We start from the raw sequence: 7,304 nt of genomic DNA on the forward strand, positions 1-7,304 counted from the left end.
ATACACAACATATATTTATATGTACATATATATACAACTTATATAAATTATATATATATATATGCATGTATGTATGTGTATAATCGTTATTTACCAAACCCCCCCCCTCCCTCCCTCCCCCCAAAAAAAATCACAAACAGCATATATATACATATATATGTATATATGTATATAATTGACATAATATATAATATAATGTTTGTGTGTGTATTTATAATCGTTATTTATAATCGTTAATTACCAACACCCCGTCCCCCCCCAAAAAAAATAAATAATAAATAAAAAAATCTCACAAACAGCAACCGGTAAAGACATTACTTCTCAATCATGAAAGACAGAGCAGAGTGGCGCAGTGGAAGCGTGCTGGGCCCATAACCCAGAGGTCCGTGGATCGAAACCACGCTCTGCTAGAATTATTTTATTTTATTTTCAAAACGACAGTTTTTGCCAACAAAATGTGGAAACTTCAAAACTCGTGTTAAACATACCTCAAATCTACACAATTGAGCGTGCGCCATTCTGCTCTGTCTTTCATGATTGAGAAGTAATGTCTTTACCGGTTGCTGTTTGTGAGATTTTTTTTTTTTTTTTTTTTTTTTTTTTTTTTTTTTTTTTTTTTTTTTTTTTTGTATATTATGTCAATTATATACATATATACATATATATGTATATATGCATGTACATATATAAATATATATGTAATTTATAAATATGTGTGTACGTGTACACATATGTATTTGTGTGTGTACGTGTCTGAGTATATCTGTGTGTACGTGTGTACGTGTCTGCGTATGTGTACGTGTTTGTGCATACATATGTATGTGTGTATGCGTGCGGGTGCGTGCGGGTGTGTGCGTTTACGTGCGTGTGTGTGTGTTTACACGTGTGTGTGTGTGTGTGTGTGTGTGTGTGTGTGTGTGTGTGTGTGTGTGTGTGTGTGTGTGTGTTTACGTGTGTGTGTGTGTGTGCATGTGTTTACGTGTGTGTAAGCGTGTGCGCGTGCGTGCATATATATATATATATATATATATATATATATATATGTATTCTGCTGATTTAATACATACGGACATACAGATACAAGCATATATAGATATATACATATATATTCATATACATATATATACTATATATATACATATATATAAACAACCTATTTATAGATACATATATATATAAGCAACATATATTTATAGATAACTATATACAAACATATATTTATAGATACACATATATTATACATATATATTATATACATGTATTATATATACATATATATACATATATATGCATGTGTGTATAATCGCTATTTACCAAAGCTTCTCCCCATAAAAAATAAAAAAAAAATAAAAAAATTCACACTCAGCAACAGGTAAAAGACATTACTTCTCAATCATGAAAGACAGAGCAGAGTGGCGCAGTGGAAGCGTGCTGGGCCAATAACCACGCTCTGCTAGAATTATTGTTTTATTTTATTTTCATTTCAAAAAGGCAGTCTTTGCCCACAAAAAAATAATTTGGAAACTCACTCAAGAATCGTCTTGAATGTACTTCAAATCTACACAGCTGTACAGGAATATTATGAGTTCTAGCAGAGCGTGGTTTCGATCCACGGACCTCTGGGTTATGGGCCCAGCACGCTTCCACTGCGCCACTCTGCTGTCTTTCATGATTGAGAAGTAATGTCTTTTACCTGTTGCTGATTGTGATTTTTTTTTTTTTTTTTTTGGGGGGGGGGAGAAGCTTTGGTATGTATGTGTATAGTCGTTATTTACCAAAGTTTCTCCCCCTCCCCCCCAAAAAAAAAATCAAAAACCGCATCAGGTAGAGACAATACTTCTCAATCATGAATGACAGAGCAGAGTGGCGCAGTGGAAGCGTGCTGGGCCCATAACCCAGAGGTCCGTGGATCGAAACCACGCTCTGCTAGAATTATTGTTTTTTTTTTTTTTTCATTTCAAAATGACAGTCTTTGCCAACAAAAAAAAATCTCTCAAAACTCGTGTAAAGAAAATATTGCTTCAATATGAGGAATGTTCCTATATATCATATTGCATGAAGGTGCTAGGTGAGATTATTTTATTTGACAGCATCTTTGATTGTTCCTACACAAGTTACTTGTCGTTATGATGTCTATATTCCTTAGTATTAGACGATTATAATATATCTTTATCTAGTGTCTTTGTTCTATATCCATCAGATTTTGAATCGTCCCTGATTACAGTGTTTACGATGATAACTTTAAAGAAACCTGTAGATTCAGGATGTGCCTCGAAAACAGAGATTTGGTAAACGTACTTCACAGCTGTGCAGGAATACTATGAGTTCTAGCAGAGCGTGGTTTCGATCCACGGACCTCTGGGTTATGGGCCCAGCACGCTTCCACTGCGCCACTCTGCTGTCTTTCATGGCTGAGAAGTAATAACTTTACCGGTTGCTGATTGTGAGGATTTTTTTTTTTTTTTTTGGGGGGGGGGGGGTTGGTAATCAAAAATTATAAATACACACAAACATCTGTGTATTTGTGTGTGTGTGTAAGAGAGAAAGTAAACAAATACGAGAGACGTAAGTAGATTATATATATTTATCTATATGTCAATTATATACATATATATACATATACATGTTTATATGTATATATAAATGTATATGCAATTTATAAATATGTGTGTACGTGTCTGTTTATGTGTGTACGGGTGTGTGTGTGTGTGATTATGTGTGTGTGTGTGTGTGTGTGTGTGTGTGTTTGTGTGCGTGTGCGCATATATATTTACATATACATATATATACATAACAGATATATTTATATATAGATATATATATTATGTATATGTATTTATGTGTGTATAATCGTTATTTACCAAAGTCCCCCCCCCCCCCCCACACACACACACACAAAAAAAATAAAAAATCACAAACAACAACAGGTAGAGATATTACTTCTCAATCATGAAAGGCAGCAGAGTGGCGCAGTGGAAGCGTGCTGGGCCCATAACCCAGAGGTCCGTGGATCGAAACCACGCTCTGCTAGAATTATTCTTTTATTTACATTTTAAAAGGGCAGTCTTTGCCCAAAAAAAATATGGAAACTCACCCAAAACGTGTGTAAATAAAAAGAAAAAACTGCTTCAATATGAGGAATGCTTCTATTCATTATATTGCATGAAGGTGCTAGGTGAGAATTTTATTTTATTTAACATCTTATATTGTTCCTACCTAAGTTACTTGTCGTTATGATGTCTATATTACTTAGTATTAGACGATTATAATATATCTTTATCTAGTGTTCATGTTCTATATCCGTCAGATTTTGTATCGTCCCTGATTACAGTGTTTACGATGATAACTCTAAAGAAACCTGTAGATTCAGGAAGTGCCTCGAAAATAGAGATTTGTTAAAAGTACTTCACAGCTGTGCAGGAATACTATGAGTTCTAGCAGAGCGTGGTTTCGATCCACGGACCTCTGGGTTATGGGCCCAGCACGCTTCCACTGCGCCACTCTGCTGTCTTTCATGGCTGAGAAGTAATGGCTTTACCGGTTGCTGATTGTGAGGATATATATATTTTTTTTTTTATGGGGGGGGGATTTGTGTAATACACACAAACATCTTTGTATGTGTGTGTGTAAGAGAGAATGTAAGCAACTACAAGATACGTAAATAGATTATATTTATATTTATCTATATGTCAATTATATACATATTATACATACATATACATATTTATATGTATTTATAAATGTATATGCAATTTATAAATATGTGTGTATGTGTGTGTGTATGTGTGTGTATGTGTGTGTGTACGTGTGTGTACGTGTGTGTATGTGTGTGTGTGTACGTGTGTGTATGTGTGATTACGTGTGTATGTGTGTACGTGTGCGCGTGCGTGCGTACATATATATATGCATTCTGCTGATTCAGTACATACATACGTACATACATAGATATACATATATTTAAACATATACATATATATTCATATGCATATATACTATATATATACGCAACATATATATTTATATTTACATATATATATGCATAGCATATATATTTATATATACATATATATGCGTAGCATATATATTTATATATAAATATATATTATATATGTATCTATGTGTGTATAATCGTTATTTACCAAAGTTTACTTGTTGTTATGATGTCTATATTCCTTAGTATTAGACGATTATAATATATCTTTATCTAGTGTTTATTATCTATAACCGTCAGATTTTGTATCGTCCCTGATTACAGTGTTCACGATGATAACTCTAAAGAAACCTGCAAATTCAAGATGTGCCTCGAAAGATAGGGATTTGTTAACCGTACTTCAAATCTACACAGCTGTATAGGAATACTCCTGAATGTCATTTTCTTCACAAGGGGTAATAAAGGTATGTCAAAAATGGAAATGGCAACTTTTGTAAACCTTTATGTATAAGGGGCAATTTTGGCGAGATGGGAGGAGGGAGGGCGGGGGACAAGGCAGTGACAAAAATGGGGAAAGAGAAAGAGAGGGAAGGGAGGCAATTGGAGAGAAAGTGAGAGAGATAAGAGGGAGGGAGACTGCATGTGAAAGAGGGATGGGGAGCAAAAGATGGTAAGAGGAAAAGGAAGGATTAAAGAGAGACGGGCAGAAAGACCAACCGAGAGAGAGAGAGAGAGAGAGAGAGAGAATGAGAGAGAGAGAGAGAATGAGAGAGAGAGAGAGAGAATGAGAGAGAGAGAGAGAGAGAGAGAGAGAGAGAGAGAGAGAGAGAGAGAGAGAGAGAGAGAGAGTGAGAGAGAGAGAGAGAGAGAGAATGAGAGAGAGAGAGAGAATGAGAGAGAGAGAGAGAGAGAGAGAGAGAGTTAGATAGATAGATAGATAGATAGATAGATAGAGAGAATGAGAGAGAGAGAGAGAGAATGAGAGAGAGAGAGAGAATGAGAGAGAGAGAGAGAATGAGAGAGAGAGAGAGAGAGAGAGAGAGAGAGAGAGAGAGAGAGAGAGAGAGAGGGAGAGAGAGAGAGAGAGGGGGGGGGGGGTAAATATTTAAAAAAGTGAGAATAGAGAGTGGGATAAAAGCATATAAACGGACTGATAGAAAGAGAAAGACAGAAGCAGTTAGATAGAAGGGCAACTCAGAAATTGAGTGACACAGACAAACACAGAAAGACAAACAGACAAACACAAAAGACAGACAGATAAAGCAGAAACAGAGACGGAAACAAGAGGACAAGAGAGGTGTCGGAGAAGAGTTGCCATGAGAATAATAATAAAAAAAAATAAAAAAAAAAAATGTTGGGGGGGAGAGAACTTGTGTCATCTAACAACAAAAAAATAAATCCATAATCTCGAAACAAAAATCATAACCCCCCCCCCCGAAAAAAAAATATATATATAAAAACAAACTCGCAACAAGAACACAGAACAATCAAAAAGCAAAGGAAAAAAGCAAAGAAAGGAAACATTAGAAGCAGTTGGAGAGACGTGGCTTAGAGTTTCTCCAGCCACGCGGACCCGAGGGAGATGAAGTGCAAAGATTCAGATACTGGGTACGTCTGTCTGGGTGTACCGGTACTTTTGGGGATACGGTTAGATTTGAGGATTGTTACATTTTGGTACTGGTGCGCCTGGGTTTGTCGGTTTATATATATATATATATTTACTTGTATAGTTATTTATCCTTAAGTGTATTCAATTCAAGTTCGACCCGTTACACCACCAACTTCAATTCAAGTTGGACCTGATATCCTAAACTTCAATTTAAGTTCGACCTGATATCCTAAACTTCAATTTAAGTTCGACCCGATACCACCAACCTCAATTCAAGTTCGACCTGGTACTCCAAACTTCAAACCAAGGTCGACCTGATATCCCATACTTCAACTCAAGTTCGACTTGATACCCCAAACTTAATTCAAGTTCAACCTAATAACTCAAACTTCGATTCAAGTTCGAACCAATTCCACCAATTTCAATTCAAGTTCGACTTGACACCTTAAACTTCCAATCGAGTTCGACGAGCTGTAAAAAGGGACAATAACAGGTAATTGTGTACACGTGTGAGTGTGAGTGTGTGTGTTCGTTCTATATAGAGAGACTGAGATATACATCATATTACCATTACTTATATTATTATCATTATCGTTCTTGTCATGTTTTCACAGTGACCATATTCATTCAAAATTCCACATTCATGCTTCGCTGAGCTGCTTGTAGCTTAGAATGCTTGAGTCCTTTTAACGTTATGTTCTAGTACAAGCAAAAGGAGTTTGTTAGTGAGAGTGCAGCACATAACACCTCTATCAGCAAACCCATATTGATGAATTTCATGTGCTTTTTACTTTACTTTGTGTGATTGAAGCACATAACACCTGTATCAGCAGAAGCGATAATGATGTTTTATATACTTTTAACTTTACTTTAAGTTTTATTAACACTAAAATACTACCTAACACACGAGCAAAAGTCCGACTACACATACAACATGACAAGTGCCTCTCCAATTTGTCTATAAATAATGCGACATTCAGCGTATCCCAAGTAAAGGAGAGACGAGGAGCGAGGAAGAGGAAGGGTGACAACAAATACGGGTAGAAGGAAAACCCGGTGACCATGTTATGACGGTAGAAAGTTTCGTGACGTATTGTCAATATTAGTATCGTATTTACCATTATTTTTAATTGTTGTCTCCATCTGTTTCTCTTCCTTTGTCATGTCCTCTTGGTTTTGGTCTAAACAAGTAATAATTGTTTTTATATATACATTTCATATAAAGCTCTAAACTCGACTTCAAGGGGCAACTAAAATAACTAAAATAAATTTGTGTAACCTTAAAGAGAAAGACAATTTATATTAGATTTTTTTAAATTTTGGTATGAAGTATACATTCTGTGTTCAGAAAAAAAAAAAATACTCAGGCCATTTTCACGTAATTACACAATATAGAATACTTTTTTTTAATTGCCATATTATGAAAAAAACTGCGCGATTGTAGTCTGACTTTTGCTCAAAAGTTTACACCCATCTACACATAGCAACACAAACGCACGCACGTACAGATACACACACACACAGGCTTAACTAAAACCCCAAGAGGAAAATAATCACAATGATAGGCAAGATTCAAAAGGGAATACCAAAAACTAATCTTCTACATTTTGTTAAGCAAATCACTGTACCTAACGATCCTTTATGCATATATTCTATGACAAAACAAAAGTGGCACAAGAAGACTTAGTGAAGATTCAGTTAGATGGAGATAGAAGAAAGAGTGAGATTAGGCAAAGCAATGTCTTCAGAGGCATTCAAATCTAT

General features: G+C 35.5%; 4 non-coding genes across 4 annotated transcripts; 1 reads left to right on the forward strand and 3 right to left on the reverse strand.

Moving 5' to 3' along the window:
* Positions 1 to 1,589: 1,589 nt before the first annotated feature.
* On the reverse strand, positions 1,590 to 1,661 carry Trnam-cau. Its single transcript has one exon. It is a non-coding gene; the product is annotated as a tRNA-Met (tRNA).
* A 667-nt stretch (positions 1,662 to 2,328) lies between these two features.
* Positions 2,329 to 2,400, reverse strand: Trnam-cau. Its single transcript has one exon. It is a non-coding gene; the product is annotated as a tRNA-Met (tRNA).
* Positions 2,401 to 2,958: 558 nt separating this feature from the next.
* On the forward strand, positions 2,959 to 3,030 carry Trnam-cau. Its single transcript has one exon. It is a non-coding gene; the product is annotated as a tRNA-Met (tRNA).
* Positions 3,031 to 3,435: 405 nt separating this feature from the next.
* Positions 3,436 to 3,507, reverse strand: Trnam-cau. Its single transcript has one exon. It is a non-coding gene; the product is annotated as a tRNA-Met (tRNA).
* Positions 3,508 to 7,304: the final 3,797 nt, after the last annotated feature.

Source organism: Penaeus chinensis, chromosome 6 (genome assembly GCF_019202785.1).
Source record: "Penaeus chinensis breed Huanghai No. 1 chromosome 6, ASM1920278v2, whole genome shotgun sequence".
In the NCBI taxonomy this organism is placed as follows: domain Eukaryota; kingdom Metazoa; phylum Arthropoda; class Malacostraca; order Decapoda; family Penaeidae; genus Penaeus; species Penaeus chinensis.